Raw genomic sequence first — 25,465 nt, 5'->3', positions numbered from 1 at the left:
GGGTCTTCCTCTCCAACGGCTTCTTCCCTCCCTGCCTCTCAGCTGGGATCAGGTCAAATCTTTGAGCCTGCTATACACCCTGGGTGCCCATCCCGTGCAGATGCTCTGCCCCTCTCCTCTTACTTGGGTGTCACCTCAGAGCCACCTGCTCTGGCTCCTAGATCCCGCTACTGCTACGAAAGTCACACAGGTACATCAGGCAGCGTCTGACATCTATGGAAAGAGATGTCTCTCCTTTGTGATTTGGGCATCTCTCCCTGGCACGTTTCTTTTGTCTGCTTGAGGGTGCCCTGGATTGAGATTCTTGTCATGAAAACACTCCCACCTTTGCTCTCCCTCCCTGCAAGCTCTCAGCTTGCTCCTGGAGCTTCTTGGAATCCTCGCTCTGGTGGAATTCCTGTTCATGACTCTTTCCCTAAGCACATTTCCCACTAGGGGCTTCCTGCTCTAAGAGAAATATGTGCTTCCAGTATCTTAGAGACAGAGGGGCTCTTAGACAGTGAAATCCTCCCTCTGTGACAAGTTTCTTAGCCTCTCTTACCCCATCTTCTCTCCCGCTTGTGCTGTCTCTATAGCCATGAACTCTTCCCAGTTAGAGCACTTCTCACCTGCTTTCTCTAATCTCTTCCTCCAAAAAAATCTATTGTCTTACAGCAAGCAGCTTGGCCTCAGTACAGTTCCAATGGCCAAAGATGATAGGCTTAATTTTCAAATTCTCACAGATTGTAACAACTCCTGCCACTGTACAAATAAATGATCCTCAAATCCTTTTCTTCAGACTTTCTCTGCTCTCTACCCTCAAAATACTCTTCTGTATGGGGCTCCTTTGTCTCCTGTTCTTAAGTCTGAGCCTTCTTCGATCTCTGCTTGTTCTAGTCCCTCCCTCTAATCACTGGATTTAGTCTTACTGGATTCAAAGGTCTTTTGGATATGAGTAATATTTTAAAAATTGTTTTATGCTGTTCTACTCCATAAAAAATAGTTGGCTCTGTGGTTGGGTTGTGACGCTCCTTCTCCAGACCCATGCTTGTGTATTTAAAAGTTTCCTCCAAAATCTCTGTCCTGGGACACACAGGCCACCTGACTTTGTCACTGGGAGAAGGATAACACAACAGAGCTTTAAAACAGCTACAAAGTAACCTATTCCCAACATCTCATATCCTCTTCTGGGGTTACTCGACTCTCCAAATACTCCCCTCCCTTAAGTCTCTAAAACTTGGGCCAAAGTATAAAGTTTATCTCAAGATTTGTAAGGACAGTTGTGTAAAGTCATTGGGTATAGTTTAAAAAAATCTATAAAATCCCTAACCAAAAGTCAGTTTAAAGCTTATAACAAGGCTGGTGGAGAGATGGCTCAGTGGTTAAGAGTACTGAATGCTCTTCCAGAGGACCTGAGCTCAATTCCCAGCACCTACACAGCAACTCAAAACTGTCTGCAACTCCAGTTTCAAGGGGTTCTGACACCCTCCCTTTGGCATACATGCTGGCAAAAGACCAAAGTGCAGAAAACAAAAATAAAGAAATTATTTTTAAAAAACTTTTGTAACAAAAAAGTTGATAGTTTAAAAAAATCTATACAGCCCTGCTCCGCCGTCTGCCACTGCCGCCCGGAATCATTGAGTGGTTCATCTGGCTAGGAAGGCAGACTACACGGACTCCAGGGACCTGTACCTATAATCCAAGACAAGATGTCCAGCAAGGGCTCTGTGGTTCTGACCTACAGTGGTGGCCTGGACACTTCCTGCATCCTCGTGTGGCTGAAGGAACAAGGCTATGATGTCATTGCCTACCTGGCCAACATTGGCCAGAAGGAAGACTTTGAGGAAGCCAGGAGGAAGGCGCTGAAGCTTGGAGCCAAAAAGGTGTTCATTGAGGATGTGGGAAAGGAATTTGTGGAAGAGTTCATCTGGCCTGCTGTCCAGTCCAGTGCACTCTACAAGGACCGCTATCTCCTGGGCACCTTTCTCACCAGGCCTTGCATAGCTCGCAGACAGGTGGAGATTGCCCAGCGTGAAGGGGCCAAGTATGTGTCTCAAGGCGCCACGGGAAAGGGGAATGACCAGGTTCCCTTGGAGCTCACCTGCTACTCACTGGCACCCCAGATTAAGGTCATCGCCCCCTGGAGGATGCCTGAGTTTTACAACCGGTTCAAGGGCCGAAATGATCTGATGGAGTATGCAAAGCAACACGGAATCCCCATCCCTGTCACCCCCAAGAGCCCCTGGAGTATGGATGAAAACCTCATGCACATCAGCTATGAGGCTGGGATCCTGGAAAACCCCAAGAATCAAGCACCTCCGGGTCTCTACACAAAAACTCAGGACCCTGCCAAAGCACCCAACAGCCCAGATGTCCTTGAGATAGAATTCAAAAAAAGGAGGTCACCCTGTGAAGGTGACCAACATCAAAGATGGCACAACCCGCAGCACATCCCTGGAACTCCTCATGTACCTGAACGAAGTTGCGGGCAAGCACGGAGTGGGTCGAATTGACATCGTGGAGAACCGCTTCATTGGAATGAAGTCCCGAGGTATCTATGAGACCCCAGCAAGGACCATCCTTTACCACGCCCATTTAGACATAGAGGCCTTCACGATGGATCGGGAAGTACGCAAAATCAAGCAGGGCCTGGGCCTCAAATTCGCAGAGCTCGTCTACACAGGTTTCTGGCACAGCCCTGAATGTGAATTTGTTCGCCACTGCATCGAGAAGTCCCAGGAGCGGGTAGAAGGGAAGGTGCAGGTGTCTGTCTTCAAGGGCCAAGTGTACATCCTCGGTCGGGAGTCTCCACTTTCACTCTACAATGAAGAGCTGGTGAGCATGAATGTGCAGGGCTACTATGAGCCCTTCGAAGCCACTGGCTTCATCAATATCAACTCGCTCAGGCTGAAGGAGTATCATCGCCTTCAGAGCAAGGTCACTGCCAAATAGACCCTGACAAAGAGGAGCGGGCCTCCCCACTCTGCAGCTCTCCCAGGCTTCAGCATTAATTGTTGTGATAAATTTGTAATTGTAGCTTGTTCTCCACCACCTGACTGGGGCTGCTGTGCCCCCCCCCCCCAGCCTTTGTTCCCTGGTCCCCTATAGCCTACAAAAGTGGTCATCGAAGGGAAGGGAGGGTGGCGGGCAGCTGCAGAAAGCGTAAAATGACAATTAAAAGAAGTTACATTAGAGCCGGGTGTGGTGGCGCATGCCTTTAATCCCAGCACTCGGGAGGCAGAGGCAGGCGGATTTCTGAGTTCGAGGCCAGCCTGGTCTACAAAGTGAGTTCCAGGACAGCCAGGGCTATACAGAGAAACCCTGTCTCGAAAAACCAAAAAAAAAAAAAAAAAAAAATAGGACTTATTGTTGGCATTCCTTCTAGGCTCTGCCCAACAGTTACCTGGCAACATGGCTTCCTATAAAAGGACCTATTTGTCCCCTCCTCTCTCTTACTCTCTCTGGCCCTTCTCTCTCTGACTCTCTTCTTTCCTGGCCCCTTTTCTTCCTCACTCCCCCTCTCTATCCATGTGTTCCTGGTTGGCCTCTCTCTCTCTCTCTCCTTTCTCAATTCCCCCTTCCCATGCCCTAAATAAACTCTATTCTATTCTATACCATCATATGGCTGGTCCCTCAGGGGGAAGGGATTCCTCAGCATGGGCTCACAGAGGCATCCCTTCCATCTCACCATACCTGGTTCTACAAAACACATCCCAGTTCTCCTTTTTGTGAAAAGCAACACTTATTATCAACATATGTTTGATGAATAAGGTATGTTTGATAAATAAGGTTTAAAAACTCCTAAGGCCTACTCAGTTTGGAAGAAACGGACTTGAAGGTATAGGTCTAGCCTCTTTGTCTTTGCTAAACTTTGTTAAGTTTTAGCTACTTGGATAAATGGAGTTATACAAGAAATCATATCCTGTAATGTTACACTATGAAACAATCAGGAAAGTAAAGTTCTCTGGTATTTATGGTTTAAAATTTTGCTTGATGTTAAATAATTTGATTAGATCCTCAGCTCAAAAGCTTAAGGCTCAAATTTAACAGGGGTAAGACCAAAATCCTAATCTTAAAAAAAGCTACGAACTTGCAGTAAATTGCTAAAGATAATTAAGACATGCAAGTTAATGATCTTATAAATGATAAAATTACCTAATGTGCTCAGAACTCTCTTGATGATCATGTTAAGTACAAATGCAATTCATTTACAGGGAAACCCTTTAGCCCCCTGTGTATCCTGTCAAAGTCACTTGAAGCAAGTAACTGAAAAGGAGTGATGTTTGTCTAAAATCAGGTTACTTAATAGATCAGATGGCGGCTCTCAACCTCCCCAGGGGACTTTGTAGACTATAGCATTCAAAGTGTTTAATGAAAAGGCTTCTCCTGCTAGACAGAATGCTCTCAACACCATCAGGATCTGGGAAGGATTGATTCAAACAGGAAGTATAAACCAAGCTGCCTTTGCGTCGATGTAAATGTCCTCCTACCTAGCAGCACCCCTAAGGTCTCCTCCAAAGCCAATGACCAGGCACAAACAAAATCCTCCAGGACCTTGCTTCAAATGTGGAAAAGCTGGTCACTGGGTGAAGAGCTGTCTTTCCCCACCACCAGGACCCTGCTTGAACTGTGGACAAGCAGGACACTGGAGAATCAAGTGCCCTCTTCACCTCCCTCTCCAAGGCAAAGGCTATCAAGTTCTTCATCCACAGAAAAGTCTCTTGGATCTTCTGGGCCTTGCAGACAAAGACTGAAACCACCCTGGGATCTCTGCGCCCAACAAAGCTATCAAGATTACCATAGAGTCACCTGGGGTAACTGGCCAGGTATCAGTAGGTCTCTGCTATTTTAATCGACACACGGCCATTTGGTTTGCACTTCTCTCTTTAATTTATCCTTTCCGGATCTCTGATGGTGTTGGTGGCTAACTGTAGCTGATAAGTTTAGCAGCGATATGCCAGCTTTAGCCAGCTTCTTCCCACAAGGCTGCAGCTACCCAGTCAGTCCATTTCATAAAAATTAGGCCTTGCCTTTTTGTAGAGCCTGTCTTTAGAGTCTGTTTCTAGAGCCAGGTCTCCTGTTGAGAAAAGCAGATTCACACAGGTTTAAACTCACAAGACAGGTTTGAATGTAAAGACAAACTCAAGCTATCATGCTGCTATTTTTTTTTCTTTTTTTTTTAAGATTTATTTATTTTTATTATATGTAAGTACACTGCAGCTGTCTTCAGACAATCCAGAAGAGGGCGCCAGATCTCGTTACAGATGGTTGTGAACCACCACGTGGTTCCTGGGATTTGAACCTCGGACCTTCGGAAGAGCAGTCGGGTGCTCTTACCCACTGAGCCATCTCACCAGCCCCTCATGCTGCTATTTAAGGTTTTTTTTGAGGGTTTTTGTTTTGTTGGTTTTTTTTTGGGGGGGGGGTTGGTTTTTTAGAGACAGGGTTTCTCTGTGTGGCCCTGGCTGTCCCGGAACTCACTTTGTAGACCAGGCTGACTTTGAACTCAGAAATCTGCCTGCCTCTGCCTCCCAAGTGCTGGGATTAAAGGCATGCGCCACCACCACCACCCAGCTTAAGTTTAAGGTTTTAAACTTTATTTAAATTGTATTCCTTTACAGTGACTGCTCCCACTAATCAATTTTGACTCTACAATTCCTCCAAAACCAGCTCTGGCCTACAAAACCAAAGGATCCTCAACTTGCTCACTGCTGAAAGGGGAGGCACTGGCTTCCTCCTCAAAGAATGCTGTTATTATGTAGAGCAGTCTGGCCAGGTGGAAGGCCATATTAAAGACTTACTGAGCTGAAAGGACTCTACAGCCTCCAGGAGCCAACTCTTTCACAGAATTCTTGTCCTGGTCCTCTTTGAGACCATAGCTCTCACATCTCTCTATCCCTCTGATTTCCATATTCCCTGTAATAATGATTGTCCCCTGTCTCTTTCAGTCCTTTCAGGGAAGAATTGATGGAATTACCCAATGGTCGGCAAACCGGATGCTTCTGGTGGAAATCCCTCAGGTCTCCTACCCTTACCTTTCATACTCCTGCTCCCACCTCTGCCACCTTGAACCCTGCTTTGGATCAGCACTCTCGACTGCTGCCAAGCAGCCTGCACTTCCCTGGTCTTAGGTGGTTCTTCAGAACCTGAGAATTGAAGATGTTCCCTGCTATTGCCTGACTCTCTTCCCCCACTCCCAGCCTTGGCCAGTGTCTTAGTTTGGGTTTCTAGAGCTGTGGAGAGACACCAAGACCACAGCAACTCTTATAAAGGAAAACATTTAATTGGGGCTGGCCCTTATGGTTTCAGAAGTTTAGCCATGGCAGGAAACATGGTGGCATGCAGGTAGACTTGGTGCTGGAGAAGGAGCTAAGAGTTCTACAGAGTTGATCTGCAGGCAGCAGAAGCAACTGAGTGCCACACTGGGCCTAGCTTGAGCTTTTGAGACCACAAACCCACCTCCACAGTGACACACTTCCTCCAACAAGGCCACACCTACTCCAACTAGACCACACCTTCTATTTATTTATTTATTTCGAGACAGGGTTTCCCTGTGTAGCCCTGGCTGTCCTAGAATTCACTCTGTAGACCAGGCTGGCCTTGAACTCAGAAATCCACCTGCCTCTGCCTCCGAAGTGCTGGGATTAAAGGTGTGCGCCACCACTGCCCCGCTTCTTCTTCTTCTTCTAGAATTATTTATTTATTTATTTTATGTACATGAGTACACTGTAGCTATCTTCAGACACACCAGAAGAGGACAGCAGATCTTATTACAGATGGTTGTGAGCCACCATGTGGTTGCTGGGAATTGAACTCAGGACCTCTGGAAGAGCAGTCAGTGCTCTTAACCACTGAGCCATCTCTCCAGACCCCTAGGCCACACCTTCTAATAGTGCTGTTCCCTATAGGCCTAACATTTAAACCCATGATTCTGTGGGGGTCATTCCTATTCAACACACCTGGCAGACAAGCACATCCTGATTTCAGCTGAGAAGCAGTTACAGAAGAGATAATGTTGTCCCCTTTCATCAACAAAAGGCTGGGGCCTCAGATCCGAGGAAAACTCCATTTCCCTAAGTCCCAAAAGGCAGAAGGGACAGATGGCTAACTGGTGTCTGTTAAGCATCTCAAAGCTCAGGCTGGCCCCCAGGCTACTTCAATATCACAGTACCCGTTACACATTTCAGAGTCCACAGCTCTTCTTCCCTCCTCCCTTCCTCTCAACTCCCTCCAGTTCAGGACACCGCTGCCCCCATTCTTCTTATTACACTGATACTTCAGCGATCTCCCCCCTTCTGCCCCTTCTCCCTCTCTCTCTTCCTTGCTTTGTCTCCCTCTCTGTCTCCCCACACCCACCTCTCTCACTCTCTTGCTCTCCTGTGCTCTCCCTCTCTCAAGGCCTCAACTTTGCTCCTGTTTTTCTCCTGGCCAGGTTCAATCTGTTGGCCATGTTCAGTCTACTCTTTCTCTGCTCTGACTCTTCTAGATGTCCCTGGCTGTTCTCTCCCTCATATATACAATAAATGCCCTTCGCCCTTAACCCTACCACGGAGTGGTCCCGCTATCAGTCTATACAGAAGTGTAATAGGCTACTTGAACTATAGCTTTTCTCAAGGATACTTTAAGTGCTAAAACTATCTTGGGTAAAGTTGGTCTCTGGTCATGTAGACCAGCCATAAATTCACTGGTCACGTAGAATAGCCGTACATTCCTATACACTGTGTCCCTGACCTCAGGTCATGAGAAGTGTCTGACCATTTACCTGTTGTCTCTCTGCTTCCGCAAACAAGGATTGCTTGGTGTAAATGTCCACAGCTGTCTTTCTAGATACATCACAAAAGAAGGTTTTGCCTTGAAAACTTGAACAAATTGTAGGTTGGGGCTGCTTCCAGCTTCTCTGCCTGGGACTGCCCAACCTGGGGTGAAAAAAAACTCTGTATAATTTGATATATTGAGGCCTCTTGCATGGTTTTATTTCTTCAGTAGGTACCGTGTAACAGAAGGGTTTACTTTGTGTTGTCCTGCTATCAGTGAGGTGACCTGATGTGAAGAAACAAAGAAACGAAAGATCTTTCAGACTACACTGCAGACTGGCCCCCCCTACCATTTCCGTCCCCAGGCTTAAACCAGGCTCCCCTGCCTTCCCAAAACAGCTTATCAGGAGCCTGGGCTATGGACAAATTCACTGTTAGATTTGGGTTCTGCCACTGTGAGATTCCTAACATCCTCTCAGCCTCAATATATCTCAACTGTGAAGCCATATCAATGCCCAACATCTGGGAACTTATTGGCAAGTGGGTTGAATGGAAAGTACTCAACACAGCTCTGGGCCACAAAGTAGGCAATTATGACTACCTGGGAACTAATGCCCGGTGAGAAGAGGGTACAGGGTCCTCCTGCACCTCCTTTTGCTTAGTCAAGGAGCACATCAATGGTACACAGTGCACAATGATGAGATGGATTCCAGACAGGCTGAGCTAAAGAGTAAGAGGTCTACAGTTGATTAATGTTGTCTGCCATAGGCTTGGGGGCTAGAGGGAGAGGTAAGAAAGAATTCCACCCAGTCTACAGTGGCAGCGAATCTGTCATTTACACCACTGTGCTTTTTATTTTCCACATCAGAGCTATTTGGAAGGGGGAGGGGAGTTCTCTTCCAGGAACCCTTCTCTGACCCCACAGTTTCTTTTGCACCCTGACCCAGCAAAGGGTGAATCCTGTTCTTATGGAGTCCTGACACCCTTTTCTTTCTTTCCTTCTTTCTTTCCTTCTTCCTTTCTTTTTGGTTTTTCGAGACAGGGTTTCTCGGTATAGCCTTGGCTGTCCTGGAACTCACTTTGTAGACCAGGCTGGCCTCAAACTCAGAAATCCGCCTGCCTCACTGCCCAGCAAAAGTTTTATTTATCTATTATTTATATGAGTACACTGTTGCTGTCTTCAGACACACCAGAAGAGGGCAGCAGATCCCATTACAGATGGTTGTGAGCCAACATGTGGTTGCTGGGAATTGAACTCAGGACCACTAACTACTCAGTCAGTGCTCTTAACCACTGAGCCATCTCTCCAGCCCCCCTCCCATCTACCCCTACTCCCATACCCTTTTCTAGGCAGTTCCCGATTATTCTAACTGTCGCAGTTTGTATTTTCTTTAGCCTTTAGGTCTGCCTGATACCTATATGTGGTGGTTTGAATGAGACTGTGGCCCCGATAGGGTCACATATTGGAATGTTTGGTTCCTTGTTGGTAGACTGTTTAGAAAGGATCGGGAGCTGTTAGAAAAATGGGTTTACTGGGGATGGTGGGGTGGGGGTGGGGTGGGGGGTGGGGGAGAGGAGCTTTGACGTTTCAAAAGCCACTTGCTGCCTGTAGATTAGGATCCCAATGCCAGGCCTGTCTGTTTCCTGCCATGATGATCACTGAACTGTAAGCAAGCCCCCCCTCCCTAAATACTTTCTTTTAGAAGTGTTGCCTCAGTTATGATGTCTCTTCACAGAGATAGAACAGTAACTAAGACAGCATCTGAACTGAAAATGCGCTATATTTCTCTCTCTCTCTCTCTCTCTCTCTCTCTCTCTCTCATTTGTTTTGAAGACTGGGTTTCTGTGTGTAGTCCCAGCCGTCCTACAACTGGCTTTGTAGTTCAGGCTGGCTTTGGAGATCTGCTTACCTGACTCTGGAGTGCTGACATTAAGGACACCACCACACCTGAGCGAGTACACTACATTTTGATCAGACAACCTGACCTTGCTCTGTGGACTTGAGCATGCCTTTGTCTTCTTGCTGTTGAGTCTCAGGGTCATGAACCGAGGAGCAACTTAAGGTGTAGAGTCTGCTCAGTGTATCACAGAGCCCCTGGGAGACTCCACATTTCCTAGTGTAACTGGCTCACCGGGAATGAAGATAATCCAAACAGACGATGCCTCTCAATCTATCAGACCATGAAAGCATGGATGCAAACGAATGGCAGTTCCACAGGAATCTCACACTTGTCTTGGAAAGGGATTATGATTTGCTAGATCACAGGATGAGATTGAATCCTGACCAAACAAGGGTGGCCTGAACCACGGGGTTATGCCTAACTCCTGGCTGGAAGATAAACTGGGGTAGGGTTGGTGCTGGGTCTCTTTGTCACTCTTCTCTTGGTATCCCATTCAGTATTTTTCTGCTTCTCACTATTAATTTGGATTTTAAAAGCTTTATTACTGCCTGTGTGTATGTTTACTGTGTGGTTAATGTCCACAGAGGTCAGAGGCACTGGATCTCCTTGGGACCAGACACACAGGCGGCTGTGAGTTGTCTGATGCAGGTGCTGAGAAACAAACTCCGGCCCTCTGCAAGGGAGGTGCATGTTTTAACTGCTCAGTCTTGCCACCCCCTAGTTGGGCTCTTTTAATTGGTTTGTTAAGAACAGGTGGCAGAACCTGGCTTAGGACACAGGCTGACCCCTATGTTCTGTAACACCAAGGCCCGCTGTCTAAAACTGGGGCGTCTTCGCATGCTTATTTTAGTGTTTTCAGCAGCGGTAAAGGGACAGAGCCATCTGCGAGGCTCCAGAAGTCACAATAACCTGAAGCAGGCACTTCTCTGAAGTCTGCCATTGGGAGGAGTTGGAAACTGGGGAAAGCTAAATGCTGTCCTCTGCTGGTCACTTTTCGTGTAGCGGCATCCACGCCCCGTTCCACATCCTGTTTAAATTTAGGTAATTTCTCTGCTCCAACATCGCTTGTCCCAGTTCTCTCTATTCCCCCCTATCTCCCTCCCTCCCTCCCTCCCTCCCCCCACCTCTCTTTCATTTTGGGGCTGTTCTGAGACTCTCTCTGTAGACCAGGCTGGCCTCAAACTCAGAGATCCACCTTCCTCTGTCTACAGAGGGCCAGGATTAAAAGCATCACCACCACCCCCCGGGCTGGGAAGCATGTATTTTTAACAAATTCGCCAACATGTCTGTATTCATTTGTTAGTCTTTTGAATTCCTTCTGGAAAATTTTGTTTATATTTGGTCTGTTTTCTATTGTTTTGTCTTTCCCACGAATGCAGAAGACATTAAAATATATATTCCACACACACCCTTTATCATTTCTCTGTATGTATTATAATTTTTTCTTCCTGTAGCTTGCCTTTTCTGCTCCTCCATGCATGCCCCCACTGCGTCCCATCAGAAGAGTTAACTGGGGTCTCATGCTCTCTGAGAAAAAGTGCATCTGTGAGGGCTGGGGACGTCGCTCATGGCCTAAGAGCATCTTCTGCTCCAGTCTCAGGGTCCGTTTGGCCATTCCAGGAACTGCTGGCATGTGATGCACTTACACACATGACGGCATACACTCATGCACTTAAAATAAGAATAAGACAAAGAGCGGGGCGTGGTGGGGCACACCTTTAATCCCAGCACTCGGGAGGCAGAGGCAGATGGATTTCTGAGTTTGAGGCCAGCCTGTTCTACAAAGTGAGTTCCAGGACAGCCAGGGCTACACAGAGAAACCCTGTCTCGAAAAACCAAAAAAAAAAAAAAAAAAAAAAAAAAGAACAAGAGAAATCTAGGGCTGGAAATTTGGCTCATCAGTTAAGAGTATGTAATGCTTTTGAAAAGGAGCTGAGTTTGAATTTGAGTTTGATTCCAGTCAGTCGGCTCACAATGGGCCACTGCTCCAGTAGCCAACTCCTTTAGCCTTCTATGTGTGTGCACAATCAAAATAAATTTCAAAATAAAGCAAACACCTATTTGTCTACTCATTTACTCATTTTTGAAACAGGGTTTCTCTATATAACCCTGTATATAACCCATGTAATCCTGGAACTCACTCTGTACACCAGGCTGCCCTTAAATTCAGAAATCCACCTGCCTCTGTCTCCCAAACCCTGGGATTAAAGACCTAGAGCTTCCTGAACGCCCTTGCACTAAACGCCAAGCACACATGAACTTGAACTTTCTCAGAGCACTCACATCAGCCTACAGCTAGGGAGGACCATCGAGCACAAAGCCTAACCTATGACAATGCATTGAGCATCTCGTGTCATGCCTGGAAGGCTTGTATCCAGAAAATACTGCAACTCATTGCACGGTACAGGATCTGCAGTTTCTCTTTGTGTTGTGTGTGAGCTGGACCTTAGGCTTGCTGTTGCCCAGCCTCACAGGAGGTACCACAACCCAGACCACAAGCTCGGAGAAGGGCTGAGATTCAAATGGAAGTACAGCTTCTACTGCAGGGCCCTGTGCATGCTGGGTAGTGCTCTACCACTGAGCCACACTCCTGCCTCTTCCCTGTTTTTTTTTTTTTTTTTTTTTGGGGGGGGGGTGTCGAGACAGGGTTTCTCTGTATAGCCCTAGCTGTCCTGGAACTCACTCTGTAGACCAGGCTGGCCTCGAACTCAGAAATCCACCTGCCTCTGCCTCCCAAGTGCTGGGATTAAAGGCATGCGCCACCGGTGCCCGGCTTCTGCTATTATTTAATTTGTTCATCATCTAATTGTCCTAAATCATACTGCCTTAATTATGATAATATAGCATTTTAGTTGGCTGGTAAAGTCTTTTCATAAGAAAGCATTCGGTTTGTTTTTTAACAGACCTCAAACATTCTAGACGAGTACTCTGCTCTGAGCTACGTCTCCATTCCTGGAAAGAGTTTGTTTTGATTTTTTCAGCCTACAACCTTTCTAAATATTTTGTTAATTTAGGTGTGTGGTGTGTGTGTGTGTGTGTGTGTGTGTGTGTTTCACAGGGAAGTTATTCCTCAGAGGCCACCTACCTTATTGTTTTAGACAGATACTCTGTATGTGACCTGGGACTTGCTGATTAGGCTAGCTGGCCAGTGAGCCCTTGGAGGTTGGACCCAGAACTTTGTACATATTAGGCAAGCACTCTCCTAACTGTGCTACATCTCCAGCACAGTTTTTTCTTGAATTACAGGCCCCATGTCACACTTTTAAAAGCATGTTTGTGTGCAAACACACTCATGTGTGCTTTGTGCAGACTTGAGTGCTGGTGTGTGCTTGCATGTCACATGTGGGGAGGGTGGAAGCTACAGGGCAACCTTGGTGTTAGTCCTCGGCTACTTTCCACATTCTGTTTGAGACAGGGTTTTTCACTGTCCTGGAAATTAACCATGGGGGCCAGACCGGCTGGTCGCAGCTTCTGGGGATCTGTCTGTCTCTGCCCCCCACCTTGCTAGCACTGTTTAGCTTCTCACACCGTGAAGCCATTTTATATTTTCTTTTCTTTTTTCTTTCTTTCTTTCTTTTTTTTTTTTTAAAAAAAGATTTATTTATTTAATATAAGTACACTGTAGCTGTCTGTACTAGCTAGTTTGTGTCAATTTGACACAGCTGGAGTTATCACAGAGAAAGGAGCTTCAGTTTAGGGAAATGCTTCCACTAGATCCAGCTGTAAGGCATTTTCTCAATTAGTGATCAAGGCAGAGGTCCCCTCGTGGGTGATGTCATCTCTGGGCTGGTAGTCTTGGATTCTATAAGAGAGCAGGCTGAACAAGTCAGGAGAAGCAAGCCAGTAAAGAACATCCCTCCATGGCTCTGCATCAGCTCCTGGTTCCTGACCTGCTTGAGTTCCAGTCCTGACTTCCTTGGTGATGAACAGCAATGTGGAAGTGTAAGCCGAATAAACCCTTTTCTCCCCCAACTTGCTTCGTAGTCATGATGTTTGTGTAGGAATAGAAGTCAGATCTCATTAAGGATGGTTGTGAGCTAACATGTGGTTGCTGGGAATTGAACTCAGGACCTTTGCAAGAGCAGTCAGTGCTCTTAACTGCTGAGCCATCTCTCCAGCCCCCACTTTATATTTTCAAATAAGTATCTGAAGTGGTTTTCAGGGACTCTCTTCTTAGGTGGCAGCCTGTTGACAGAAATGACCCCTCCCCACACACACACCCCATCCTCCCCTCGCCAATAGGCTCATGTACTTGGTTCCTGGTTGGTGACTATTTGAAGGCTATGGAGCCTTTAGGACACAGAGCCTTGCTGGAGGAAGTCCTTCACTGATGCGTGGACTTTGAGGGGTAATAGTCCCACCCCACTCAATCTCTCTTCTTCCTGTGTGTGTTAGGATGTGCTGTCCACCTCCTGTTCCCCTCCACCATATGGACACACAGCCCTCGGAACCATAAGCCAAAATAAACTTCCTTTACTTGCTTTCTGTCGTGGTGTTTTGTCACAGCAGCAGAAAGGTAACTAATGCAGGTGGGTTCTGAGGTGTAATGCCAGGATGCTTTTGTTCAGCCTTTCAGTGTTCATGCTTTAGTGTTTGTTCTCCCCCTCCTGTGTGAACAGAGCTGGTATAGCAAATGCTTCAGGAGGTCATGCATACAGAGTTTCCGAATGCTTCACTACCCTACCACTAAGTTCCAGCCCTCAGCCCTGGGCTCTTCCCCACCCCCTTTTTAATTCAGAGTCTCAGAGCCCAGGCTGGTCTCAAGCTCACTGTGTAGCTGAGGATGGCCTTGAACTTCTGATCCTCCTGCATCGACCTCCTGGGTGCTGTTATAACAGGATGAACTACCATACCCAGTTTATGTAGTACTGGAGCTCAAACCCAGGGCTTCAAGAATGTTAGACAAGAGCTCTACCATACTACCCTCCCCGCCAAACTCCCAGCCTTTCTCACTGATAACTTTTCAGTGCTCACTGCTCTGGTAATGAAGGATTCATTTTACTCTCTTCCCCAAGGCACATTGTCTAAAGCCAAATTAAATAGTTGTTGCTTAAACTGTATGTCCAGGACTGAGATTTCACAAAATGTTCCAAGAAGACAATGTAGTTGTGAATCCCAGGATCACCTTAATTTATTTTTCAACTCTTCGGTCATTCCCTTTGCACCAGGATCACGGTGTTCTGCCCAGACCCTGGCTCTCACCATGGTCCAGAGTGGCCTCCCATAGGGAAGCAGGGCAGCTTCTGGGATACCTCCACCAGCATCCTCTCAGGGAACACGGTTCTGTGCCACCTCTTACCTATGTCTATCATACATTTTGCCAATGTCACAAGGGTCATTCTGACTTCTGTTACTTTGTTATGGTTGAAGCAGAATCATTTTGAATTTAATCAATGCTTTGTTTCCTTTTTATCCAAGTTCAGTAGTATACTAGTTACTTTTCTCCTGCTGGGGTGAGAACACCATGACCAAGGCATTTTATAGAACAAGTGGTTTATTTGGGCTTATGTTGTATGAAATATTCCAGTGCTTGTGCCATGCACTGCTGGGCAATGGGTGACCTGTTTTTATCTCGTGGAGACTCTCTGACTTAGAGCTCCAAAATCTCTCCACCCAGCTTGCTAAGTTCCTACTGGTGGGTCATTACCCTATGCTTCAAACCTCCCACGACCTTTGTGGTACACATCAGGCAAACCCATGCTTTGCTGACGTACCTTTCTCTCTTGAACCCAGACGAGCTGCTGCATGAAGGAAAACGCAACACAAGCTTAGTTCAGAAACAATGGTAACTCAATCACTGGGTGCAACAACTAAAATCCCAATTATTTTTTTAAAGATTTATTTATTATATGTAAGTACACTGTAGCTGTCTTCAGATGCGCCAGAAGAGGGCATCAGATCTCATTACAGGTGGTTGTGAGCCACCATGTGGTTGCTGGGATTTGAACTCAGGACCTTTGGAAGAGCAGTCAGTGCTCTTAACCTCTGAGCCATCTCTCCAGCCCTAAAATCCTAATCTTGTAAGCCTTATTAAATCTACACAATCCAGTGGCAAATCCTGATGGATCCTCCACTGAAACCAGGAGACACTAGTAATTACATCTTGTCCTGATGCTATACCCCTCCAAAAGGACCTAACTCTCTCCTGCTTCCTCTCTTCCTCCATCCAACCCAGAAGTCCCGCCTACTTGCCCAGTGATTGGCTCCTTTATTCATTAAGGGATTGGTTCACAAGAAGTCACCTGGGTACATGACTCACTCCTTGTCCATAGCCCCTTCCAGGAGAGTGGAATTAGCATCAAAATACAAACAGCACCAGGCCCATCCACAACAGGTTACAGAGGGATCAGAGTAGGTGTAGTGGAGCAGGAACATGGCAACCAAGGTAGGCACAGAGGCAGGAAGCTGAAGTTCACATCTTGAACTACAAGCATAAAGCAGAGAGAGCAAACTAAAATGGTGTGAGTCTTAAAACTCTCAAAGCCTGCTCCAGGGGACATACTTCTTCCAGCAGGCTACATGGCCTAAACCTAAACCAACATCACCACCAACTGGGGACCAAGAGTTCCAATGCCCAAGACTATGGGGAACTTCTCATTCAAACCACCAGAAGTAATCTCTACAAGTTTTCTGAAGAGGCTGTCTCTGTCTTCTCACTCCAAGAAAATTAAAAAATATATATATCTGAATAAACAGCAGTGATGACTTTAATCAATTTTAACAGCAGAGAGAGAAGATAAAAGCAAAGAAACACTAAGATACGTTTTAATTTTTAAATTTATTATTACTATGCAATTGTCGGCGTGTGATGTTTGAAGCAGAACCAAACTTGTGCCCTCTGCGAGAGCAGCTGGTGCTTTTAAGGGCTGAGCCTTCTCTCCAGTCCCATATTTAGTGTTTTTGGTGTTTTTTTTTTTTTTTTTCTTCCCCAAGACAGGGTTTCTCTGTGTAGCCCTGGCTGTCCTGGAACTCACTCTGTAGACCAGGCTGGCCTTGAACTCAGAAATCCGCCTGCCTCTGCCTCCCAAGTGCTGGGATTAAAGGCGTGCGCCACCACTGTCCGGCTTATTTAGTGGTTTTTATCTGCTAGGGTTTTACACCTCCAACTAGAGAACATATTGATTTCCCTCCCAGGTACCCCTTCTGATGGCCTTGGAACTTGATATGTAGACCAGATTGCCCTTGAGGTCCTACAGACTCACCTGCCTCTGAACGGCCCGTGCTACTGTGCCTGCCTCAGTATACCCCTCCTTGCTGAGTTGTCTCTCCAGTCCCTGAAATATTTCTCAACAGGTGTTGTGCTTCTCTTGAACGTTCACTATCAGTGAACAAGGCAAGTTCTTCCTTACACATTTAGACTGAGCTCTCTGCGGGGGAGGGCAGAACTGTGTTCCAGGACAGCTGGAGTCCTCCCTGTGAGACTGGGTTGTACAGCTGAGTTATTTAGCCTTGAGTTTTTTTCAGGCCAACAGGACTTATCAATTGCAGGGCTCTTTGCATTTCACAACCCCTCTTCCCAAGTCTGCTTCACTGACAGCAAACTCCATGCAAGAATGGCATTGAGCCGGGCAGTGGTGGCATTGCCTTTAATCCCAGCACTTGGGAGACAGAGGCAGGCAGATTTCTGAGTTCGAGGCCAGACTGGTACAGAGTGAGTTCCAGGACAGCCAGGGCTACACAGAAAAACCCTGTCTTGAAAAAACAAAAAACAAAAACTAAAAACAAAAGAGTCAGTCTGATGTGATTGAGACAAGGGAGGTTTTCAGGGGGAAGACTGGGAGATAGGGGCCTCCCCTCACCCCTCTGCTTTTCCTGCATGGGTTTGGAGCCCTCCTCAGCCCCTCCTGCAGGGCGCCCCCATGGTAAAGATCCCCTCCCCCTCCCGCCTTCCTCCTCCCTCCCTCAGCCTTGCACTGGGACGCTGGGGAGAGGGCTGAGCCAGGTGCAGAGAACTCTTAGAGCTGGATTTCTGAGTTTGCTGGAAATCATGTCTCACTATACAGATGAACCCAGATTTACCATAGAACTGATAGATCTGCTCCAACATCTTTGGCGTACCAGGATGACCAAACATGAAATCCTTCATGCATTAGAAACTTTGGACCATCTTGATCAAGGGCATAGTGATAAGTTTGGAAGGAGGTCCAGCTACGGGGGAAGTCCATATGGGAACAGTACCAACAACGTTCCAGCATCTTCCTCTACAGTCACAGCTTCCACGCAGACCCAGCACTCGGGAATGTCCCCATCACCCAGCAACAGTTATGATACCTCCCCACTGCCTTGCACTACCAATCAAAATGGGAGGGAGAACAATGATCGATTGTCCACATCCAATGGGAAGATGTCACCATCTCGCTACCATGCAAACAGCATGGGTCAGAGGTCATATTATAGCTTTGAAGCCTCAGAAGAAGACCTAGATGTAGATGATTAAAGTGGAGGAATTAATGAGGAGGGACAGCAGTGTGATAAAAGAGGAAATCAAAGCCTTTCTTGCCAATCAGAGGATTTCCCAAGCAGTTGTTGCACAGGTAACAGGGATCAGTCAGAGTCGAATCTCTCACTGGCTGCTACAGCAGGGATCAGATCTGAGTGAGCAGAAAGAAAGGGCATTCTACCGGTGGTAACAACTTCAGAAGACAAACACTGGGGCTACGTTAAGTATGAGACCTGTCCCCATTCCAATAGAGGACCCTGAATGGAGATGAACACCTCCCCCAGTTTCTGCCACACCTGGAACCTTCCAGCTTCGAAGAGGGAGTAGATTTACCTGGAGAAAGGAGTGCCTAGCTGTCATGGGAAGGACTCGGTATTTTCTGGCTTTGGTTCATCTTACCTGGCACAGCTAGAGAAGGTGTGGCTCAGGCCTGATCGATCAGAAATGCTGAAAGCCTTTCAAAGCACTGAGTAGCAATTGTCTAGATGATCTGCACCCTCCAAAAATGGAGCTTTGTATTCGCAGAAGTGAAACATGAAGTCACCTGGCCTTAGAGTAGCATCATGCTTTTTGGCATAGACTGAATGTTTGGATAAATACATATGCCCAGCCAAGTAAGCCTTATTCAAATATGTTAGCATAGGATAAAAGTCCAAAGCTATTCCATTACTCACTCCATACAGCAAGATAAATTACAAATCAATCAGAGAAGTGAATTTATATACATAGAAGAAAACATAAATTATCCTTTCGTATCCTGGAAGTGGGAGACATATTTCCTAACGGAATCTCATAATCCAAAAGCAGACGTGAAATGATGGATAAATATAGGTGGAAAGAACGTCTGGGGTAAAACTAACAAAGTAGAAAGGTATCACCCTTAACATAGAGAGAGCTCATAAGTAAGGTAAGACCAACAGCTGGACAGAAAGAGGGAAGAAAGGGACCAGGACAAAAGTAATGCACAGGCTTCCTGAGCACAGGTAAAGTTCTAAAATGATGGTTGCTATTCTCCCTTGTTTCTGCTGTCCTTGAGACTCAGTCCACTCAGCCCTGGTAGTCCCCAGCTCATGGCAGGCCTCCTGGACCAGTCTCCAGGTGTAAATCTCTGCATCCCAGCAAAAACACTTACACTGAATCAAGAGTAAGTTGAACTAAAATTCTATTGAGGTGCCAAAAAAAGAAAAGAAAAGAAACAAAAACAAACAAACAAAAAGAATGACTTTGATACATACAGCATGTGTGTGTGTGTGTGTGTATGTGTGTATTTCTCATTTATTTCTATCAACTATACTTCCCTTAGCATAAAACTTGGTGCTTAGATGTTCCTTCTGTCCCTGTGTTTGTGCTTAAAACGAAGGGGTTTTCTACCCTAGCAGTCATCAGTCCAGAACTGAACTTAAAAACAATCCAGAGCTGGGAGGTGGTTCAGGGGGAACAACAATGCTTGTCACATAAGCATGCAGACCAGGATTCATGGCCCCATCTCCCACATTAAAATCAGGCATTGCCAGGTGATGGGCAGGTGTAAATGGGGGATTCCAGAGGGACCAATGGCTAGGCAGACTAGTCAAAATGCTGCAGCAGGTTCAGGGAAAAGATCCTGTTTCAAGAAAATAAGGTGGAGGGACTGGAACAAGGGCTCAGAGGTTAAGAGCACTGGCTACTCTCCCAGAGGTCCTGAGTTCAATTCCCAGCAACCGTATGCTCATAACCATCTATAATGAGATCCAGTGCCCTCTTCTGGTGTACATGTATACATGCAGGTAGAACACTATACATAATAAAAATTAATAATAGTAAATAAAAATAAATCTTTCTTTAAAAATTACAAGCACTTAAGAGGCAAAAAAAAAAAAAAAACAGATGGGTCTTTGTCAGTTCAAGGCCACCCTACATAGGGAGTTGCAAGATACCCCAAGATACATAGATACCCTAAAGAGGCAGAGAAAGGAAGAGGGAGAGGGGGAGGGGGAGGGGGAGGGGGAGGGAGAAGGGAGAGAGGGAGAGGGAGAGGGAGAGGGAGAGGGAGAGGGAGAGGGAGAGGGAGAGGGAGAGGGAAAGGGAGAGGGAGAGGGAGAGGGAGAGGGAGAGGGAGAGGGAGAGGGAGAGGGAGAGGGAGAGGGAGAGGGAGAGGGAGAGGGAGAGGGAGAGGGAGAGGGAGAGGGAGAGGGAGAGGGAGAGGGAAGGAAGGACTGGAGAGATGCCTCAGTGGTTAGGATCATTGGCCAAGCCTTGGTGGGCACTATATGTATGCATGTTCACAGACATCCAACCCCAAGCCTAGTCTATAATAAACTTTTAAATCTTTGCCTTCTAGAAGTAGCAAACACTCCAAAACCACAGTGTCTTTGTTACGTGTCACATGAAAGCATCCTGACTGTTATGCAGGGTAGATGGGAAGAAAGATTCTTTAATTCTTAAAAAATCCTGATGTTCTTCCTTCTCCCTCTTCAGGAACAAAGGACAGAGTTGCTGCCACAAAGGTACCTTGTAGGAAGACTCGCCCAACCCCATGGGGCAACGGAGACGGTTCTAGAGAGCTCCGTCAGATTTTGTAGGCTGCTGCTTTATCATGGGTAAGCTCCTGTACTGTCTGGGTATGGTAGATGGATAGACTGTGATATGTGTGGTGTGTACGTGTTACATGCTTGTACGTGTGTTTGGGACATGATGGGCTGTATACACAGATGTGCAGTGAGTCTGTGTAGATAGATAGATAGATAGATAGATAGATAGATAGATAGATAGATAGTGTGTGTGTGTGTGTGTGTGTGTGTGTGTGTGAGAGAGAGAGAGAGAGAGAGAGAGAGATGACTAATGTCTGTGTGCCTAGTATTCTTTCTGAGTCATGAGGGGGTGTTCTGGTGTGGGCTGGTGGGTGAGTGACAGGTGAGGTTGTGTAGGATCGTGAGTTTGTGAACTGCATGAGTGTGTGTGTGTGTGTGTGTGTGTGTGTGTGTGTGTGTACAGGTTTGGGATTGAGGGGAGACAGGATGGACATCCATGCCTCTAGCCACTCTTGTAGCCAGAGCTCCTCCTAGAAGCAGACACCATATTCCCCAGGTGAGGCAAACCTGAACCCTCTCTTGGGTTGCTTCTATTTCTGGCTGAGATCTGTTTCAATGTACCAACTGGGGCATCTGGCTATAGCAGAGGCCCAAGTGCTTGGCATGGATATGGATTTCACATTGCCCAGTTTCTAGCTGCTGACCCCTTCAAAGCCACGGTAGCATCCCTGAATCCCTGAACCCCTACAGGACTTCCACCCATAGGAAAGCCTGATCCCACGCAGGAAGGAAGGACACCCTGTCTTGGCCTGCCTCTGGGGAGTCCTACCAACAGCTTAGCGTCTTCTCTCTAGCTTCTGGAGAAGCAGGATGGAATACTGAGTAACGATGCTCTAAGAATCCTTGGGTGAGGGAGCTCTGCAGATTTCCCTAGCCGCCATTCTTTCACGGATGCCTGTCTGGACCAGCCTCTTCCTGTTCCAACGCCACTGCTTCCTGTCTGCCCATTCCTAGGGCCCTACGCTGTTCTGCTGAGATTGTCTTTTGTTGGGGTTGAGACCAGATTCTCACACATGTTCAGTAAGCACTCACCACCCAGCTATAGCCTCCGCCTGTTTTTAGAAAACGATTTGTTTATTTGTGTGTGTGTTTGTAGGAGAATGCCATGCATGTGGAGGTGAGAGAACTCCTGGGAGGCAGCTCTCTCCCGCCACCTTTTGGGCTCTGGGGATAGAACACTGGTCGTCGGGCTTGGCTGCAAGTGCCTTTACCCACCGAGCCATTTTTCTCTTACCCCCGTTTAGCATCCTGTAGGATTCACCTCTCTGCAGATGCGGCAGTCCTCTATTCTCACTGAAGTGCCACTTCCAGGACTTTCTCTGTTTCTACATGTGCTTAGAAGAGTGTTTGGCGTTTAGAAAGGGCTAAAAACTGCATGCAAGGACAGGAGGGACCTAGGAGGCTCAGGGATCCCGTCTTTCCCTACTGCCCAAAGACTAGCCAGAGCCAGGGAAGGCACGGGCAACTGAGCATGGGAGGTCCTGTCAACTTTCCTCTGCCTGATGGGAAGCCACAGCTGTGGGTAGGAGGGACATAGGATGGAAGAATGTGCAGTTTGTGGGGACAGAGCTGCTGGCCAGTGATGCATTAATTTAGTCCAAGCCTGGCAAGACCAGGGCAGATTAATGCAGATCAGGTGCAGCCCTTTCCTCAGGCGAGGCTGGGAGCCAGGATTTGGCTCAACTGTATTGCTGGCCAAAGGGGCCTAGGCCAGGCCCAGAGCGGGTGGAGGTAAATACGCCCTTGGGACAGAGCAACTTTCTTTTCAGGAGAGGGAAAGAGCTGGAGTCATCTGACTGGGCTCAAGGAGCCAAAAGGATCAACGTGCTCATTTCTCTCCAGCTTAGAGTCTCACGGCCTGGAAGCTCTGTTCACAGGCATGATCTCATATCTGCAGGGGAGACATAGGTAAGCATTTTATAGATGAAGAGAGGGAGGCAGAAAGACCTTCAGGAGCAGCTCTTGGCACCCAGGTGGAACCCGGGGCCCAGGACCAGTCCTTCCCCCACACTCTCTACATATCAGATGGAAGTCTACTTTGAGTAGATGGGTTGATGAGGCCACCAAGGAGCCATTCGGCCTCTTGGAGCTGACCTCAGGCCCAAGTTGATTTCAGGAAAAAGAGAATCCATGCTGGAACCAAAGTACCAGGGTTTGATTCCCTGACTCTGCTGCTTCTTGTGTGAACCACTGCTGTTTCTTGGGACTCAGTTTCCTCGTCCAGACAAGCCTGTCCATCTGATGGCTTCAGAGCCTAGAGCATGACTGGGTTTTGTGCACCATCAGAGTCTATCTACCATCAGTCAGGAGCTTCCAGAAGCTTCTGGGGCAGCTCCCCCCACCCCCTGCCTTCCCCTTTCCTTTGCTTCTGTCCTGGGCCTTGGAGGCAGAATAAAAGACAGCTTAGGGACTCTTCAAGGCTACTGCCAAACAGCTGCTTCCGTAAGCACCACGGCAGCCATGACAGCTGCCCACACAGGTCCCACCAGAGGCCGACTCTTTGTGCTTAGGGGATTCTGTTCAAAGGCTGAACAGCAGTATATTCTAGATTCTCAGACTTTCACTTTCTAACAGGGACAACCGTAATGTTTATCAGTGTGCGCACAGGAACAAGCTCTGGCCTGGGGCTAGTGAAACGGCTCAGAGGATAAAGTTGCTGGCCACCCAGGCTGGCACCCTGAGTTTGATCCCTGGGACCCATGTGGTGGAGGGAGAGAATCAACTCCCACAAGTTATTGTCTGACCTCTATACACAGGTTGTGGCGTGCATGCCTCTCCCCCCACCCCCCAGGAAATAAATACAGGGGGAAAACACTTTGGGGGGAGAATGATGTAGTCTATATGCATAATGGTTTTATACCCCTAAACAAGAATATGGTATGGATATACCACATAACTAAGTGCACCTTGGGAACATCTTCTTTGGTGGGAGAAGTCAGATAAGCACAGTCTTATGTTGTATATGGAAGCTTGTTTATACAAAACAGAGGAAAGTTAGGGCAGTGGGTAGATGTCCTGGTACTAGATATCATATCCATATTGGCCTTCTCTGTCTGTCTGTCTGTCTGTCTGTCTGTCTGTCTGTCTGTCTTCTAACATGGCTAATGGCTCTGTGCATACTGGGCTCAGTGTTCAGGTGAGCATTGCACAGCTGCCCACCTGCTTCTGAGCAGTTGGTGAGTGGAGAAAGAGTACCGGCTCAAAGGTCACTGAGACGATGTTCCCATCTCGGCTCTGACTAAAATTTGTCCCAGTTCCCTGTATAAGTCAAGTTTCTTGATTTGTCTTTTGGCTTATTGGGTTCTCACTCGTCAAATAGGGAAACAGAAACAAGGTGGTTAAGGAGAGAATAAAATAAGTTTTTTCCTGTCACTGGTATTCAGGACACAGTAATGAGTACAAGGGCATGTGTGTGTATAGACACACTCATACACACATGCACACACTTATACACACACTCATACACACAGAGACAAACACACACACTCATACATGCATGCATGCATGTGTGCATGTATACACACACACACACACCCCTCTGGGGTGGGAGTCTGCTAGGAACAAGGAAAGGACAGTCAGATACTAGTTCCTTAGGAGACAGACCAGAGGGACACTTGGAGTCTGTGGGCCAGGGGAATCTGAGAAGGCTTACAGGTGGAGTTTTGCTTACACCAAGAGGCTCCCACTCCAGAGCCGGGTCTTGCCCCACCATGCTGGGTAGAAGCTTTCCTGGGAGGCACAGCCAGTTCAGGGAGCATGGAGTTGTCCGAACACCACAAAGTAAAGCTGGGCCCAAGGTTTCTGACCCAGTGAGTAGCATTCCGAGAGGTCTGAAAGGCCTGCGGAACCCCAGGTATCTGAGACCCCAGGCTTCACAATGACTTGGGTTGAATGGCTACAGCCTCTGGATTCTTCTCAGACCCTTGCCTGGGCCAGTCCCGCAGCCTCTGATACTCCCGTTGGGGGCACAGAGGAAAGTTGAGTTGGGGGTTAGGGGTCGGGAGGGGAAGCCGACAGCTGAGCTGGGGGCCTGGGAAATTTGAGCCCAGCCACAGGCGGCCACAGGCAGGAGAAAGCCTGCTGAGCCCTAGCCCAGCCTCCCCAGCAGTCCCAGGATTAGCTCAGCAGCCTTCCCTGTGCCCTGGATATCTGTAGTTTGTTCCCCTATCTCCCAGGTCCATGGAGGTGAAGGAGGCAAGGGACAGCTGTGTCTTAGAGCCTAAGACTAAGGGAATCCAGCAATGGCAGTGGAGCTGTCTGGCCTTGGTCCAGAAAGCCCCTCCCCTTCCCCTTGCTTATGAGCCCCAAGGAACTTGGATGAGGAGGAGAGGAAGAGCAGCAACACTTGTGTAGCTCACCAGACACAGGGGCGCTGAGGGCACTTTACCTCATTCTCAAAACGGTCACAAGGCTACCAGCACTTGTTGCCTTAGCTTAGAAGACTGGCTCAGAGGGGTTAAGGAACTTGCCTTGAGTAACCCAGTGGAGGTGTCAGGATAAAAATCCACGTTAAAAGCAGTCTATTTCTGAATCTTGAAGCCCATAAGGAACCCAAAGAATGAGAAGGCAGTAGCAGGTTGCCCTGTTTGCTGACTGAGAGCTTTTGGTGACCCTGACTACATCACTGGGTGGCATGCTGAGGCAAGAGGCTTTGTGAAGGTGGCTGGATGACCTGTCCCACGGATCTGGCATCAGTTGAGAAGGTCACAAGTAGAGAGACTCAGCTGGAAAAATAGAGGCAATTCGGCTTAGAGAAGTCTTTGAGGAGGACGGATTGTTGATGGCCTCGTACAGACTCACCAGTACCAGGACCCATTCCAG

General features: G+C 47.4%; 2 pseudogenes; both read left to right on the top strand.

Moving 5' to 3' along the window:
- The first annotated feature begins 1,598 nt into the window (after positions 1-1,598).
- LOC110309367 (argininosuccinate synthase pseudogene) lies at positions 1,599-3,129 on the top strand (annotated as a pseudogene).
- A 12,878-nt stretch (positions 3,130-16,007) lies between these two features.
- Positions 16,008-18,486, top strand: LOC110309662 (homeobox-containing protein 1 pseudogene; annotated as a pseudogene).
- Positions 18,487-25,465: the final 6,979 nt, after the last annotated feature.

The sequence above is a fragment of the Mus caroli genome, unplaced genomic scaffold (assembly GCF_978045245.1).
Source record: "Mus caroli unplaced genomic scaffold, Mus_caroli_1 scaffold_12, whole genome shotgun sequence".
Classification (NCBI taxonomy): domain Eukaryota; kingdom Metazoa; phylum Chordata; class Mammalia; order Rodentia; family Muridae; genus Mus; species Mus caroli.
This window is presented reverse-complemented; position numbering and strand designations above follow the sequence as displayed.